The sequence below is a fragment of the Ursus maritimus genome (assembly GCF_017311325.1).
Source record: "Ursus maritimus isolate PB19 chromosome X unlocalized genomic scaffold, ASM1731132v1 scaffold_X1, whole genome shotgun sequence".
In the NCBI taxonomy this organism is placed as follows: Eukaryota; Metazoa; Chordata; class Mammalia; order Carnivora; family Ursidae; genus Ursus; species Ursus maritimus.
The window spans coordinates 111,462,517-111,480,929 of record NW_024423319.1 but is presented as its reverse complement, the minus strand read 5'-3'; the positions used below and the strand labels follow the sequence as shown (position 1 = coordinate 111,480,929).

Sequence of the window (18,413 nt, the reverse complement as noted above, 5' to 3'; positions counted from 1 at the left end):
CCCCCCCCCCCCCCCCCCCCCACACAGCCACAGTCTCCCCAACTAGCAACGTCCTCCACCGGAGCGACTGTTTCTGATAACCACTTAGCCTATTTTTACTTTTCTTCCTGAGTGTAAAACTACTTGTGCCAGAGTAGATGAATTAAATTGCAGCACCTTTGTACAAGGCGGAACACTAGATGTACATGGAACGAGGACCTGAAACTGAAAATTATTTCCATTTCGCAGTTTTCCTTTTCAACGCTTGCTCTCCGAATCTGGCCAGCATCACAGCCTTCTATACGAGGAGTTAACTTCAGTTGTTGCTTCCTTCAGTAGTCAACCCTCCTCCGCATTATAACATTTTTCTTCTATTTTAAAAGCTGTGGTGAAAGTGCTAGCCTCTGAAAGGGATTAAGTGGGTTAATTTGCATTAAAAAGACCCTTTATTTAGAGGGTATTTAAAATCTCTAAATACCACCACCACTCTCCACCCCTCCCCCCAGACGGTGACTGGGGAGGGGGGCACGGACTCCAACTATAACAGGTCTGAGACTAAACCCAGCCCAGCCCATTCCCCCACCCCCCCGCTCCCCTGGGCACATTTGGAAATCTTGTCTTTCGTATCAGGTTGCACGTGAAATCTTTGTCAAATCTTTTTTTGTACACACTCATAAATAATACTACCCAGAGTATCACTAATAGTCACAAGACATAGTGGGTGAATTTCAATGACTGAACTGCCCTGGAGAAAACGAATGGACTGTTAATGGGATCGCTCTCAAATAATAGCTAAATTATTAAACCGTAGTGTGGGGCTGTCATTTCCTTAGTGTGGCAAATTAGATTTGGAGGTGCCAGGGCGCACGTCTCAGGAATATTACATTGCATAGCCCTTTGGAGGGATTTTAAGCTCTTCTATAGCCTTCTCGCTTTTACCAGAGCTCATGTTGATTTCTATTTTTTGTTGGCTTTTATTAGTAGAGGGTGTAGCAGACAGTATTGGTTTTCTGCCACATCCCCTTGGTATGCACCTCTGTGCCAAAGGCTCTTTACTGCAAACACCTGCAAAGCTCCACCAGCGCCAGCGGGAATTTTTCTAGCCCTAGGAGCATCTGGGCCCGCCCTCAGGGCAAGCCCGAAGTACTGGAGGCCTAATCCCTCCACAGCTGTCCTCATCTAATGATGGATGCGAGTAGTGGATAAATACCCAGCTGCCTCTCCCCTCCATTGGAGCAGCTCTGGGGTGGAGTAGCTCTGGGGTCTGCGGCAACAATGGGCTCTGGGAGTTCCCCAGCAGAACTGAGCTCCGGTGACCCCTAGGGTTCCATAACGTCCCCTTTACTGGCGGCCTTCCCTTCCTGTCCCACTCCCCTCCGCTGCTGTTTCCTCCAATTGCCACCCAAAGAAATGAAGAGTTCTCAAAAATCCTTCTCTTAGGTTCTGCTTCTAGGGTAACCCACAGCAAGACAAAAGTGAATGTAAAGATTTTTTTCCCCTACCAATTACCATGAAGCAGAGGCAACACTTTATAATTCCCTTTCACAGAGCAACTTTGCCAAGTCTGGATGGCAGCATTTTACAGTGGGAAAGCCATGAACCCTGAGTTCAGATCCTGCCTTTGCCATTGACTGGCTGACTGACTTCTGTGACCTTGCTCAAGTTATTTTGCCTCAGTGAACCTCAGTTTCCCCACTTTTAAAGAGGGATAATGATATTGCCCTCCAGAACTGTTAAGAGGATTAACTATGTAACGTAAGTCAACAGCGCGGCACAGCGCCCGGTGTACAGTAGCAGACCAGGAAATAGTTCTTTGACCTCCAGTAGGCCATTCCCAGCCTCTACCAGTACAACGTAATGTTCCTGTCCTTGTAGCTTTTGTCGCGGGAGAATAAAACGAACAGATACCCAGAGCAAGAATGTATCAAGATCCGAGAGCTTTCTGTAATTACAAAACAATGGTAAAGATAACTATGAGAAAGGTTTTCCTTACCTGGTTAAAATTTTTTTTCCAGTCCACTTTTTCACTATTTATTTTAAAAATTCTGACGTTACAGATTAAACTGAATTGTATTAACATTCTACTCTTGTATTCTACTATGGCAAACAAAAAAAAATTCATGAGCAAAAAAACCCCAAAATAAAACAAAACACAGAGAAGCGTATAAAACTAAATATGGAACTGAGCTCTAACAGCTGAATGGAGAAAGGAATTAAAATAATTTAAAAATCCCACGTTTATGGTAAAGTGTAAAGAAACAAAATTTACAGACTATTTAAAAACTGAAATTGCTGACTGTTCAGAAACTACCCAGATGGATCAAGAGGGGTGAACAGCCAAAAAGGCTTCTAGATGAATCTGCATTGTTTTAGCCACTTCCCATGCTACCCACCTCTGAGGGGAGACTGGCGCTTAGGTACTGAACCAGGCTAGTGCTGGCAGCAGGCCCAGTGGTGGTAGCTTGCCCGTTGGTAGATCCTTTCACTGGGCTTGCAATTTTGATCTATACCCAAGACATCTGGTGTATCTTAGTGATTCTGGCACCCTGACACCCCATCCTGCAGCCAACTAAAACGCTTGGAATGGGAAGTTCGTGAGCCATCTCGGTAGATGCATCCAAACCTGTTCAATAGCCTTTCACCTCTGGCGAGTGGATTCAGTGTCACTGAACCCAGGGTGGCCACGCATCAGAGGAAAACGAGACTGTTGCTTTGCCAGCAGGGGCAGCTTGGTCCATGTGGCCGCGGAATGGCACGCTGTCCTTGAATGGTATGGGGCTCTGGAGGGAGTGCCTCCAGCTCAGGGTCGAGGCACAGGGATGGGCGCATGTGAGCAAAGCTCCCACGATTGCTGCCTGTGTTTTGCCTCTCCTGACCGCCTGCAAGGATGACCAGAGAGGTGGATGACCTTCGGGGTTGGGGTGACTCCACCATGACCAGATAGGTCTGTCTGACACACTCAGTGATGGTTGCCAAATGCCAGCAGTTGTCACGGCCTGCTCAGTTGAATTGGGAAGCATACTGCCAGCCACTCGGCCCTGGGCCCCTGCACTCTCTGTAGAATTTCCTTGATCTTGAAGCTACCTTTCCCAGTGAGAGAGCCACCCTGAGAGCAGGAACCATCAGGCTCAGGGCGACCAGCGTCTACTGCCAGCTGTGCTATTGTGCTGATGTCCTCTTCCAGTCTGTCAAAATCATCATGGCTAAGGACTTAAAGGTAGGATTGGCGGGCCCAGCCGAAGTGGTAATTCTCAGCACAATTCCTTTCTCAATGTCGATATGTGCACCACTCTCCCCACAAATCTTGATTGAGTCTCCTTGCTTTCTGACGATACTGCCAGCTTCCTTCACGTGTGTGAGGAGCTGGATGGTGAATGTGACCTTTAATTTGTTTTCAGTTCTAGCCTCTTGCTACCTGCAGGGCCCCTGTCACCTTCCTGCCAATCCCTAGTGTTCCTCCCCTGGCCTTCTGCCCTTCCCCTTCCCACCCACTCCCCTTTTCTCTTTGGGCCTGCATTTTAGGGCTTTCAGCAGTACCAATGACTAAAGAAAAGACTTTACCATTCAAAGTCCAGCTCCCCAGAACTCTGCTGGACAGGGAGATAGGTGTGATTAAAGGAGACACACCACGCACTGAGCATGAAAGTAAAACAATTGATAGATTTGATGACATTTACATGAAGAAATTTTGTTCAACAAAAGACCGTGTTAAGAAGGAGAAAAAGCAAGCCATAGAGCAAGAGAAGATATTAGCAACTCACTCCTATACCCAACAATGAACTTTCATCCAGAATAGACTAAAAAACTCCCACAAATTGAGAAAGAAATAGAAACTCAGTAGAGAAAGGAGCAAAAGGCTTGAACATGAGCTGCACAAAAGAGGATATCCAAATGATCAATAAACATAATAAAATGTGCTCAACCTCATTACTAATCAGAGCAATGCAAATTAAAATCGCCACTATACATCGAATAGATTGGCAAAAATTAAAACATCTGACTTTACCAAGTATGACCTAGAACGTAGAGTAACCGGAGCTCTCACACACTGTTGGGAGGAGTGTCCATTAGTGTCCTCAATTTGAGAAAGAGTTTGTCGTTACCTGTTGAAGTTGAAGATAGCTCTACCCTATGTCCCTCCAATACATACTGTATAATTCCATTTATGTAGCTTTCAAAAACAGACAAAACAAGCGTATAATTTAGGTATGCATACGTAGGTGGCAAAGCAATAAAACTCTGCAAGGAAGTCGTTCCCGTAAAGTCAGGGAAATGAAGGGAGAAATTTGTAATGGGCCAGGAGGACACAGGAGTCTAGTGGAGAGGTTGGTAGGGTTCTATTTCTTGACTTGGGTGGTAGTTACAGGAGTGTTTGGTCTATAATAATTCGTTATGCTACATGTTTGTACTTCTCGTACCTTTCCATTTGTGTGTTGTATTTCATTTTAAGAAAGTTTAGGAAAAAGTTTTCTCCAAGTATGCTCTGAGAAACATTGGTTAATGAGGTTTTACTATGTTACTCACAGAAAGGATTCCATGGTCGAATACGTTGCAGCCCCGGAATAAATAAGGGTATGTTGTGACATTCCGAGAGGAATCAAGAGTATGCACTGAGTTGTGTGACCACAGAGCCCTTTTCCTGAGGGACATTTTAAAGGGTATATACTTAAGAAAAGTGATGGGAAAAAACACACAGAAAGTCCCATTTTTACGAGCCTGTTGATCTGGTGCTACCAAGGGCTTCAAGACCTTTATGCAAAGCATAAAACGCAAAGTAGCAAGCAAATTAAGTTTTAAGTTGTGCTGAACTGGAGGCCCTCACTATTCTTAAAATTTTCATAATTTCAGGTGATTATTCAATTGATCCCAAATAATGAGTAGTGAGGGGCCAGCCCCCACGCATACCCATACTTTCTGCCATGTTTGTTCCAGTTTTCTTAGTCGTTACATTGATAATTGTTTGTGGATGGATGGAGCAACCCATATTTGCTTACTTCTTGTTTTATGCTTCTCCCAAGTTATGAGCAAATCATTCTGATGGGATCCCACATCTGCCCTAATGCCAGTGCTGTAACTCTGCTCTCACTGGGACACTAGGTCAGTTCGCTTTCATTGTATAACCACCCCCAAAAGTGGCTTAAGATGACAACCACAATTCTGTGCTCTGGAAATTTGGGCTAGGGTCAGATGGAGTCTTCTGCTGGTCTTAACTGGGTGTCACTCGTGTCCACAAGCCACTGCTGGGCTAGCTAGGACACTGGCCGGCAGTTAGCTAGGATATTGGAAGCAGCCATTTTAGTTCCAGACATGGATTTCTCTCATCATCTGTCACGTAGCCCTGGATGGGCTTGTTCACATGGCAGCTCTAATAAGAGTCCTAAGAATAGCAAGAGGGGCGCCTGGGTGGCTCAGTGGCTTAAGTGTTGGACTCTTGATTTCAACTCAGGTCGTGATCTCAGGTCATGATCTCAGGGTCCTGGGATTGAGCCCTGCATCTGGCTCCCCGCTCAGCCAGGAGTCTGCTTGAGATTCTCCCTCTCCCTCTGCCCCTTACCCCCGTGCACAGACGCGCACACACACACACACACACACACACACACACACTCTCTCTCTCTCTCTCTTTCTCTCTAATAAATAAATAAATCTTTAAAAAACAAAAGCCAGAATAGCAAGAGAGGGCTAGCCCCAACGTGCAAGTGCTTTTCAGATCTTTGCTTCTATCACATTTGTTATCCTATTGGTCAAATAGATCACATGGCCAAATCTGGAGTCAGTGTAGAAGGAGACTACACAAGGGTATGGCTATAGGGAGATTGAACAAATCAGGAGCCATTACTGAATCAATCTGCCAAAGGTATTTCTGGAGTCATAACCATTCATTATCAAAACTATCTCTAAAACTTCTCTGACTTACGGCACCTCTGGTACCAGTCAAATTCATTGCTGAATTGTATTTTTAAAAAAACCTGTTCATCAGTCTTTTCAAGGAATGATCCAAATACGAAAGGCTGATTAAAATAGAGATCTATTACATTTTCAAAGATATGATGAAATGTAAATAGTTTCCCCTAGGGAAAGTGTGCAAGATGATTATTCAAGGAGAAATTTAATTATAACCTTAAAAAAACCCAGGAATTCTAGCAGATATGGATTATCATTAGATTGCATTTGTTACAGAAATACAAAAACTATGACCTTTCCTTCAATTCCATTTGTTTTTATTTAACAAAATCTGTTTCTTGGTTTTTCTCAACATGACTCTGTCATGTTTACAATTTAACTGTTGCAGACTTCGAATTATTATCTAAGACTGGACATATTAACTCTGTCTGTTGGAAGAGCAAAAGCCCGTCATGTTGGGTAATAATGACCGTAGGAGGCAGTCAGGAAAGGCAGACAGTCCCAGGCGTGCTTTCTGTCGTTTTCAGACATTGACAGTCTATGGCTATGGCCATGGTGAGTTGTAAAGGGTCTCACATCTTCAAGTCCTAACAGTATTTGGGGGCAATTTCTCTCAGCAAATGGCAAGGATCATCAAGTGACTCCAGATGGGAATACCAATCTTGATTCCGTTTGACCACTTAAGGCCACCATCTTGTGCTGACTTTATACTATCAACACCACAAGAAGGATTTTCACTAAGAATTTTAGGCTTTCAGTTTTGTCACCTGTAGTTAAGATGTGCTACTTTTGCTTTGGATGGCACTGAAGTCTACAGACTATATAGAATTTGATCAAGTCATAGTTTTTTCTAAACTTTTTATTTTTAAGGTGAGATGATGATGCTGATGCTGATGATAGAGTAGGAGCTCTTGCCAAGTTCTTGACAGGAAGCATATCATTTAATCCTTACAGCCACCCTCTTATCTCTCTTTGACACAGGAAAAAACAGAGGCATCAAGAAATTAACTAACTTGCTCAAGGACCAATGACTTATAAATGATGGCATCAGGATTTGAACCCAGGTCTGATTCTGAAGTTCTGCTCTTAAGTACTCCGCCACCCCACCCCCTGCTGGGAACTTGCTGGGTATGTCTGAGCATCGTCATCATCATCTACACTTTTGTTGAGCACTCACCGTAGTGTGGGCAGAACTGTGCTGGAAGTGTGGCATAAAAATGCCGCTTGCACAATAGAAAGTGGGATAAACAACCTTATAAATAGCTCTCTCTAGTTGGCAGCCTTGGTGGAGAGGGAAAGCATAAATTAGAAGAACTTTGTCAATGGACAAACCTGCTTTTAGTTAGAAGTTTAACACCCTCCACCTCCCTCAACAGATCTCTGTAAGAGTTGATAACAAGCAACAAAATGGAACATTTGGAGTCCTAGCACATCTCCACCATAACCACCCCTGAAATTGATTTACTTGATGAAGTCATATGAAGTTAGGGAGCCCAAGAGAGAGCATCCTTCATATCTCACAGCTATGACTTTCAGATACCAAATCCTTGAGAAATTACCTTTTACATTTCCGTATAGTTTTGCGTCCGTCTTAGGTCAGTTAAAGGCACAGACTCGGGAAGCACACTGCTTGGGATCAACCCCAGAGCTGCCATTTTACTAGCTGTGTGACCTTGGACAAGTCATTAAACCTTTCTTGGCCTTCATTTCCTCAACTGGAAAAAGGGAATGATGATAGTATTCTTTGCAATTTAATTATTGTGGAGATTAAGATAATATATGTAAAAACACAGTGTCTGGGACATAGTAAGTGGTATTTAGTTGTTAGTTATTAATATTATTATTCTGCCAAACAGCTTAAATCTGGTAGGGGTTTTCAGGTTTTTTTTTAATTAAGAATTTTTTAGGTAATTAAAAAAATTTTTAATAGAAAAAGCAATTTTTTTCTGATTTAAAAAGTAATGCGTGTTCATCTGAAACTAATGATGTACTATATGTTGGCTAATTGAAATTAAAAAAAAGTAATGCACATTCTTTGTGAATGTTTAGAAACTGCAGAGTTATACAAAATTGCTTTTGAACTTTTAAGTATCCAAATTTTACTGGCCTGAGATAATATATGGAACAATCCAGAAGTTAGTGGCTGGAAGCAATGATCATTACTTCATCATTCTGTGGTTGGCAGGTTGGGTTCAGTGTATCTCTGCAGTCTTCTGGATGGTTGGCTGGGGCTGGGTGCTTGAGCATGACCTTATTCATAGCTGGCAGTTGGCAGAATGTTGACCAGAACACCTCAGTTTTCCTCCACATGACCTTTCCAGCAGGCTCTTCACTTGCTGGAGAACAGGCTCTTCACCTCTTCACATGGTGGCCTCAGGGTTCCAAGGGCAGCAACAAGAGGCAAAGCAGCAAAGCCCAAGCATTTTTTGCCCCTCTGCTAGTACCACATCTGCGAATGTCTCATTGGCCAAACCAGTTACATGGCTAAGCATAGATTTAAGTGGTCAAGAGACAGACTTCACCTTTTGATCTGAGGAGACCCAAAGTCACAATGCAAAAGGGCAGAGATAGAGATAGGAGTAATTTGTGCTGATTTTTTGCAATTCAGCACAGGTAAATACTGTTAAAAATGATGTATCTATAGGGGCGCCTGGGTGGCTCAGTTGGTTGAGCGTCCGACTCTTGATTTCGGCTCAGGTCATGATTTCAGAGTTGTGGGACCTAGCTCTGCATGGGCTCCACGCTCAGCGGGGAGTCTGCTCGGGATTCTCTCCCTCTCCCTCAGCCCCTCCCCCACCCCCAACTCTCTCTCTCAAATAAATAATCTTTTAAAAAATAACATATATATAAATACATATGTGTGTGTATATGTGTGTATATATGTATACATATACATATATATTTTTTACATGAAAAAACATACACCCAAACAAAAGTGATTGTTTTTTTATTATTTCTAGATATTTTTTTAAGTGATGCTATTAAACATGGTATTTTGTACCTTGTGTTTTTTTCCCATTAATTACATCCTGGGGCATTTTAATGTCCTCATTTTAAGATGTGCATAATATTACATTGTATGGATTTACCATGACAAATTTAAACAAAGTGTCTTGTAGGCCTTATAGGGTGTTTCCAATTTTGCAGTAAACTTCTGAATATGTAGACTTTTATGCATTTTTCTAATTAGTTCCTTGGTGTTCATGTTTCAACCCCTGACATATAGCAAGAATACTCTACAGAAAGAGTCTATCCAGAGAGGATATTCAAAATATTCAGCAACAGAATGGATACTGACCTCAGCATAGAGCAGAGTCCCCAAGGTAACCCTTTCATTGCTGGATTCAGATGTCCAGGAGACAGGAGAGAGGGCCAGCAGCCGGGGCAGTGAGTGGTTCTCAAAAGTGGTGGTGGGGGGCTATCTTATTTCCCTGTACAAGGGTACTAAATCTCAGCCATGGAGAAATGTGCGCAATCTGTTTTCCATCACCCTCCCCAACCGGAGGTGTTGTCTTTTTTTTTTTTTTTTAATCTTTGCCAATCTGATCCATGGTAACAACAAAAATAATACCATCTTTTATTTTGTATTTTTCTAACCATAAGCAAGGGCACTTTTTTATGTTTCATCACTACTGGTTTTGGGTTGTTATTGTTGCTTTTGATGAATTGCCCGTTTATGTCCTCTGCCCATTTGGGGGGGGGTGTTATTCTTTTCATTAAAAAGCTAATATTTATTGATGCCTTACATTGTGTCACTACGCTAAGCCCTTAATAGGCATTACCTATTTCAACATTCACTGTGACCTTGTAGAGTTATGATTCCCATTTTAGAAATGTGAAAATAGAGGCAGATTCAGTAATGTGCCCACCAGGATCTTGTACGTAAGTGCTGGGGCCAACACTCGAATCCAGACAGCAGATCCTGTGACTGACGTTCTTAATCATTCTGACCTATTCTCTTGCTACTGCAGTGTTTACTTATAAGAGCTTTTTACATATGGATATTCATTGTTTTAATACATCTTGTACGTTTTTCCTACTTTGTCCTACTTTTAACTTTCCTTATGGCATTGCTTGCTGTATAGGAGTTTAAAAATCCTACAGATGCACTTTTCTGTATGAATTTTTTTCAGTTTGAGGTTTAATTGACAAATAAAATTGTCACGTATCTAAAGTGCACACCATGATGATTTGATACCCATGTGCATCGTGGAAAAATTCTCATCACCCCACATATTTCCTTTTTTTTTTTTTTTTGGTGAGAACACTTAAGTTCTACTTTCAGCAAATTTTAATTATATAATGCAGTATTATAAACTATAGTCACCATGTTATACGTTAGAGACTTAGAACTTATTTGTCTTAGGACTGATAATTTTATACAGTTTAAAAATATTTGAAATGGTCAAATATCTCAAGCTGTTTTCTTAATGGTTTTGTCTCTAATAGCATTCTCAGATGTTCCCTATCAGAAAGATATAAAAATATTCATCTTTATTTTCTTCTATATAGAACTTCAGAATTGCTGTGTTAACAAAATATACATACTTAGGCCCCAACTCAGACCTATTGAATCAGGATTTCTATAGTGAGAACTAAATGTTTATGCTTTTAAAGAGATACACAAACTTACAGTCCAAGAGGACTGGTAAACAGACACATTTAGCTCTTCTTCTCAAAGCACGTGAAATTGACTTAAGAAATAATAAATTAAGAGTATATCTACAAAATCAATTCCAGATGGGTTAAAAAGTTAGTTATGAAATCCCAAACTTAACTTACAGAAGAACATGTAGGAGAATATCTGATATCTGTTTTACAGTTTTCTAAAGAAACAGAACCAATAAGAATATATTGTGTGTGCGTATATATATATATATATATAGAGAGAGAGAGAGAGAGAGAGAGAGAGGGAGAGAGAGAGAGATTTTAAGGAATTTCCTCATCTGATTGCAGGTGGTAAAAAGTCCTAAATCTGCAGGGCAGGCTGACAGGGTGGAAATTCCAGCAAGAAGTTGATATCTTGAGTCCGAAGGAAGTTTGGAGGCAGAATTCCTTCCCCTTCTGGGGACCTCAGACTTTTCTCTCAAGGCCTTCAACTGACTGGGTAAGGCCCACATACACTCTGGATGGTAATCTGCTTTGTCCAAGTCTACTGATGTAAATGCTAATCACAACTATAAAATACCTTCACAGCAACATCTAGACTGGCGTTTGGTCAAACAACTGAGCACAATAGCTTAGCCGAGTTGACAGAGAAAATTAACCACTGCAGACAGTAGCTTTATGACCCTGTGGTAGGAAAGGATTTTTAAACCACACACACAAAGAGAGAAAGAGAGAGAGAAAAAGAGAGAGAGAGAGATTTGGTAAATGGTTTGAACCAGGGGAAAATGTTGTGCAGTTCTTGGTCCTCATTTGAGATGCCCCAAATAGACCAGAACCCGTATTAGAGAATATGCTTCAAGGGATCATTGGAACTTGCGTCCTTGCCAGAGAGCTATTTTCTTACACTTCTGTGATTCCTGATAAACACCAAGAAACACAGTACAAGAACATAAAAGAGACAAGTGTGTTTTAATTTAGGCTCCACAAACCTAGATATTAGCCATGGTACCACAATATCCCAAGCCAAAATACCAAACAATGATGGATTTATTGTTTCCCTAATTTAAAACAAGCCTGATTTATTTTTAAAAATGCAACCTCAAAACACAACTCACCAGACGTGATATGGAATGTATTATATGCCTAACCAAAAAAACAAAACGCTACTCGGTACAGTGGATTTGAAAATTATCTTGCTATTAATAGAACTCCCGGATGGCCGTGATCTGTTGGGTTTGATACATTCAGGTCTTGGCAGCTGCCAGGCACTGAAGACAAGACGTTCCATACGTTATTACTTAATAAAGAAACTACGTCATAAAATAGCCCTTTCGTGAATTTTTTAAAAAAAGATTTTGAAGAGCCCAATTTCATCTTTAAGAAGTCTGTGTTGCTGAGTATGTTTGGCAAAGTAGCAGTGTGATTAACAGAGTCCTCTGGAATTGTGTAAAATCGAGAGCAGCTCGGGTACCCTGTTCCTTCAATGTCTTCAGCTGGCCGTATACACCCGCAACAAAGATTTGTTGAATCTAAAAGCGTCCCTCCCTTTCCTTTTATATTTTGAGGGTCTGAGCTACTGATTGAAATGTTTCTATTGAGGACCTTTACAAACCTATCGTTGGACAGATAACTTTATCAAGAGTTTAAGGTAACACTGATCTATTCTGCTAGGCTCAAAATACTTTTTATTTTTTTTAGTATTTTTTATTATATTATGTTAGTCACCATACGGTACATCCCTGGTTTTTGATGTAAACGTCGATGATTCATTAGTTGCGTATAACACCCAGTGCACCATGCAATACGTGCCCTCCTTACTACCCATCTCCAGTCTATCCCATTCCCCCACCCCCCTCCCGTCTAAAGCCCTCAGTTTGTTTCTCAGAGTCCATAGTCTCTCATGCTTCATTCCCCCTTCTGATTACCCCCCCTTTCTTTATCCCCTTCTTCTCCTACCCATCTTCCTGGTTCTTATGTTCCACAGATGAGAGAAACCATATGATAATTGTATTTCTCTGCTTGACTTATTTCACTTAGCATTATCTCCTCCAGTGCCGTCCATGCTGCAGCAAATGTTGAGAAATCGTTCTTTCTGATAGCTGAATAATATTCCATTGTACATATGGACCACAACTTCTTAATCCAGTCATCTGTTGAAGGGCATCTCGGTTCCTTCCACGATTTGGCTATTATGGACAATGCTGCTATGAACGTTGGGGTGCATATGGCCCTTCTCTTCACTACGTCTGTATCTTTGGGGTAAATACCCAGTAGTGCAATGGCTGGATCATAGGGTAGCTCAATTTTTAACTTTTTTTTAACAGATTTTATTTATTTATTTGACAGAGATAGAGACAGCCAGCGAGAGAGGGAACACAAGCAGGGGGAGTGGGAGAGGAAGAAGCAGGCTCATAGTGGAGGAGCCTGATGTGGGGCTCGATCCCATAACGCTGGGATCACGCCCTGAGCCGAAGGCAGACGCTTAACCGCTGTGCCACCCAGGCGCCCCTCAATTTTTAACTTTTTAAGGGATCTCCACACTGTTTTCCAGAGTGGCTGTACCAACTTGCATTCCCACCAACAATGTAGGAGGGATCCCCTTTCTCCACATCCTCTCCAACAATTGTTGTTTCTTGCCTTGTCTATTTTTGCCATTCTAACTGGCGTAAGGTGGTATCTCAGTGTGGTTTTGATTTGAATTTCCTTGATGGCTAATGATTTTGAACATTTTTTCATGTGTCTGTTAGCCATTTGTATGTCTTCATTGGAAAAGTGTCTGTTCATATCTTCTGCCCATTTTTTGATTTGTTTATTTGTTTCTCGTGTATTGAGTTTGAGAAGTTCTTTGTAGATCTTGGATACCAGTCCTTTATCTGTAGTGTCATTTGCAAATATCTTCTCCCATTCCGTGGGCTGCCTCTTAGTTTTTCTGACTGTTTCCTTGGCTGTGCAGAAACTTTTAATCTTGATGAAGTCCCATAAATTCATTTTATCTTTTGTTTCTCTTGCCTTTGGGGATGTGTCATGAAAAAGGTTGCTTTGGCCGATGTCGTAGAGGTTGCTGCCTATGTTCTCCTCTAGAATTTTGATGGATTCCTGTCTCACATCGAGGTCTTTCATCCATTTGGAGTTTATTTTTGTGTATGGTGTGAGAGAGTGGTCAAGTTTCATTCTTTTGCATGTAGCTGTCCAATTTTCCCAGCACCATTTATTGAAGAGACTGTCTTTTTCCCACCGGATGTTTTTTCCTGCTTTATCAAAGATTAGTTGCCCAAAGAGCCGAGGGTCCATTTCTGGGTTCTCTATTCTGTTCCATTGGTCTATGTGTCTGTTTTTGTGCCAGTACCATGCTGTCTTTGTGATCACAGCTTTGTAGTACAGCTCGAAATCCGGCATTGTGATGCCCCCAGCTTTGTTTTTCCTTTTCAACAGTTCCTTGGAGATTCGGGGCCTTTTCTGTTTCCATACAAATTTAAGGACTGTTTGTTCCAGTTCTTTGAAAAATGTCCTTGGTATTTTGATCGGGATAGCATTGAAAGTGTAGATTGCTCTGGGTAGCATGGACATTTTAACTATGTTAATTCTTCCAATCCATGAGCATGGAATATTTTTCCATCTTTTTGTGTCTTCCTCAATGTCTTTCAAGAGTGATTTATAGTTTCTAGAATATAGGTCCTTTACGTCTCTGGTTAAGTTAATTCCAAGGTAACGTATGGTTTTTGGTGCTATTGTAAATGGGATGGATTCCCTAATTTCTCTTTCTTCAGTCTCATTATTCGTGTATAGAAATGCAACTGATTTCTGAGCATTGATTTTGTATCCCGCCACATTACTGAATTGCTCTATAACTTCTAATAGTTTGGGAGTGGATTCTTTTGGGTTTTCCATATAGAGTATCATGTCATCTGCGAAGAGAGACAGTTTGACTTCTTTTTTGCTGATTTGGATAGCTTTTATCCCTTTTTGTTGTCTGATTGCTGTTGCAAGGACTTCTAGTACTATGTTGAATAATAGTGGCGAGAGTGGGCATCCTTGTCGTGTTCCTGATCTTAAGGGAAAGGCTTCCAGCTTTTCCCCATTGAGAATGATATTTGCTGTAGGCTTTTCATAGATGGTTTTTATGAGATTGAGGCATGTACCCTCTATCCCTACACTCTGAAGGGTTTTAATCAGGAAAGGATGCTGTATTTTGTCAAATGCTTTTTCTACATCTATTGAGAGAATCACATGATTTTTGACTTTTTCCTTCTGGATAAAATTTATGCCACTGATAGTTTTGCAAATGTTGAACCACCCTTGCATCCCAGGGATGAATCCCACTTGGTCATGATGGATAATCCTTTTAATGTACTGTTGGATTCTATTAGCCAGGATCTTGTTGAGAATTTTTGTTGAGGATTTTGGCGTCCATATTCATTAGGGAAATCGGTCTGTAATTCTCCTTTTTGATGGGGTCTTTGCCTGGTTTGGGGATCAAGGTAATATTGGCCTCATAGAATGAGTTTGGTAGCTTTCCTTCTGTTTCTATTTTTTGAAATAGCTTTAGGAGAATAGGTATTATTTCTTCTTTGAATGTTTGGTAGAATTCCCCAGGAAAACCGTCCGGGCCTGGAGTTTTGTTTTTTGGAAGGTTGTTTATCACTGTTTCAATCTCTTCATAATTAATTGGCCTGTTTAAAAAATCAATTTCTTCCTGTTTCAGTCTTGGTAGTTTATAGGTTTCCAGGAAGGCCTCCATCTCTTCCAGATTGCTTAATTTATTGGCATAAATCTGTTGCTAAAAGTTTCTAATGATCCTTCCAATTTCATTGGTGTTGGTTGTGACCATGAAAAGGGATAGGTCAAAATACTTTTTAAACATTCAATTGGAAAACATTTCTACCTACTCACCCCACTAAAAACAAGCTTTTTTTTTTTTTTTTAGTTTTTATTTTAATTGCAGTGAGTTAACATACAGTGTAATATTAGTTTCAGGCGTACAATGTAGTGATTCATGACTGACCTACATTACCCAGTGCTCATCACAAGTGCCCTCCTTCATCCCCGTCACCTGTTTCACCTAGCCCCCAAACAAGCTTTTTTTAAAAATGAGACCACAAAAACAAAAATAAAAATAAAAATGAAACAAAACAAAACAAAACAAAAAAAAAACCCCCAAACAAACAAAAAACAAAAAACTTCACTGAATTTTAGGGTTTGGTTTTTTCATTTAAAGCAGTACTTGTTTTAGGTTGGATTCCTGGTAGTAGACTCTGAGATGAGGGTTCATAAAAACCAGGAAGGAAATGCGACTGCAAAGGGAAGAGCCAAGGAGGGCAACGTATCAAGCCACGTCCCCAAGTCCTGCTCTGGGCGTAGTGTAAGTCTTCACCAGGGGAAAAGGGAGCTGGAGTATTTCCAGACATCACCCCCCATGACGATCAACGGATCGAGACCCACTGTGGCATAGATCCTAGGCACTTTGGGCTGTCCTTGCATGGACAAAGTGGGTTCTAGCAGCCTGCGGATTGTCCTACAACAAAGAGATAGAGGTGCCAGCTGGGTGTGGTGAGGGTGCTGACCGGTATTTGTGAAGGTGGTGAAGGGCTCTAAGGGGGTACATGCGGACCTATGCCAGCATCTGCCTCACTGTGCCACAAGGTACAGTTTGTCAGGGTCTCACCACAAATTCAGAGCAAGCCTACGTATGAAGGGAAGGACATACTATGTAGGCGATATAAGGTTTGAGGCAAGTCACCATATTTTCCTTGGTGTCTCTGCCCCCCAGATTGAGTCAGTAGAAAGAGGTCAAAGAGGAGCTTACATTGGAGATGGACAACTCTGTTATACTTCCCTCATGATGGCAAGCCCACTGAGAGTCCCCAAAGTCTGGGAGGTGGTAGACAATGAGCAGGTCTGGAGGGCAAGAACAGAAAACCAATCCTGAAGAAAGCACTTGGGTCAAAGGCAGAAAAATGAGCTCAAGCCAGGGCTTCACTGAGGAGAGGAAAGAGAAGGGGATGGGGAGGGGGGGAAACAGCTGGGACTGGAATAGCCATTATTACAATCATAATATAAGATAAAACTCTATTGTACAACCCATATAATAATGCAATAAATGAATTATTTCAATAACCATAATACAAATTGAATGCAATACCCACATTTCGAGTACTTAATAGCCATATGTGGCTAGTGGCTACTGTATCGGACGGTGTAGTTCTAGAACATTCCATCATCACAGGAAGTTCTGTTGGACAGCACTGGCCTAGAGCTTACTGATTGGATTAAGGGCTGAGATGTAATGGGCCTCACTCGCATCTCAAACTCTTGATTTCTTCCTCCCCACATTCAGCTCATAACAAATCAAATTTTGCCTGGGATTTCCCTGAAAGCTTTTGCAGTAGCTTGTTAAAAGGCAATAGCATAGAGATACTTTTTAAACTTTCTGTCTGGAGTTACCTTCGTTGAATGACCTTTGACTCCTGAAGTTTTAGCGGTTAAATGTTAACTCAGATTTAGTACACATCGAACTTCCAGTGAGTATTAGAACAGCCGACCCGTCATGTCCACTTTCTTTCTTGATTGCTATTTTCCTTCACCTTATTGTTTGGGTACATTTTAATCGCTACAAGGAAAAGGAACAAAATTTGATCTCAAGGGGGAGGAGGCAGGAAGCCACACAGGAGTAGAAAACGTGGCAGAATCTAACTCTCTCACTTGCTCTGCCAATGCCTGTTTTCACGTGGGCCAGAGCAGGACAAGGCCACTCAGCTGCCGGGACAGCTTCTGACCAGACCAAGTAACAAGGTAGAATTTGGGCAGAGTATTTCCAAAAGCCTGGTACCTGCTGCAGCTTTTGGTGGCATTTAGGAGCTTTTTTCAACCACAGGTTGCCTCCCGGGCCCCAGTCAAAAGTCCGAGGTTGAGGAGATCCTGTGTTATCCTTGATCACCTTTTTCCCGAGCTGGAATTACAGATTGTCTTAATTTGGATCCCCTCGGAAGAAGACGCCGACCCAAGGGTGGCCACTGGTGGTGGGCGCGAGACAGGAAAAGCCAGGAAGCCAAGGAGGATACACCATCGTGCCCGTTTCTCAGAGGCAACTCTGGGATCCACGGAGGGTGAGAGTGCTGGGGCATTTACCCACCCTTTCCCATCAGTCCTTGGCTGAGGGATGTTGGGGACAGCAAGTACAGGAGCGCCTTGGCCTACTGTGTGCATGAGCAGAGAAGGCTCACAGACAGAGAGCTGTGGGTTTCAGGCGCTGAGGCAGGCATGCAGGGACAGATGGCGAGTGTTGAAGGACAGGGGTGGACATTTACAGAGCCAGCTACACGAACTTATTTTTACTTGTAAGTGGACAAAACAGACCCAAGAGTCTCAGAGTGCAGCCTTCCCAGGTGCTAGTAGGGCTGCTCCTCTGGTACAGAGGCCGTAATGAATCACCGCCAAATGGAAACACAAAAGAACCTTTCATGGGCAGTTTGACCCCTGGTCAGAACATCCCAAAGAGTGGAGAGAGAGGACCGAGCCTTTGGTATTAAATGCTTTTGAAATGAAAGGGCGGGGAGGCAGTGTTCTGGCTTTTGCACCAGAGAAGACATGGAACAACTTATTTTAACCACTTGTCAGAGGCTACACGGGTGGCTCGTGCGTTCTGAAATTTCTGAGAGAGACTTACCAAATGCTTTCTGCTGAGGCTGACAAAGCCAAGCTGGGGCATCCGCATGCCAGGAATATATGGATGCATATGTGCCACTGTTTATCTGTTTGCAAAATACGCCGTATGTTGACAGCCTGACATATGTCGAGCTATATGGAAGATCAGTCAGAGAGAAAGAAGAGCCAGAGTCGGAGAAAGAGAGAAGGGAAAATATGAAAGTGAGAACAAACCCTTGTGAGTTTGCCTAGAGGGTGAATTCCTTGATCATCAGGCATGTATC

The 18,413-nt window shown here is 42.0% G+C and overlaps 1 pseudogene; it reads right to left on the bottom strand.

The window, feature by feature from the left end:
- Positions 1-2,348: 2,348 nt before the first annotated feature.
- Positions 2,349-18,199, bottom strand: LOC103668251 (annotated as a pseudogene).
- Between the last annotated feature and the right edge of the window lie 214 nt (positions 18,200-18,413).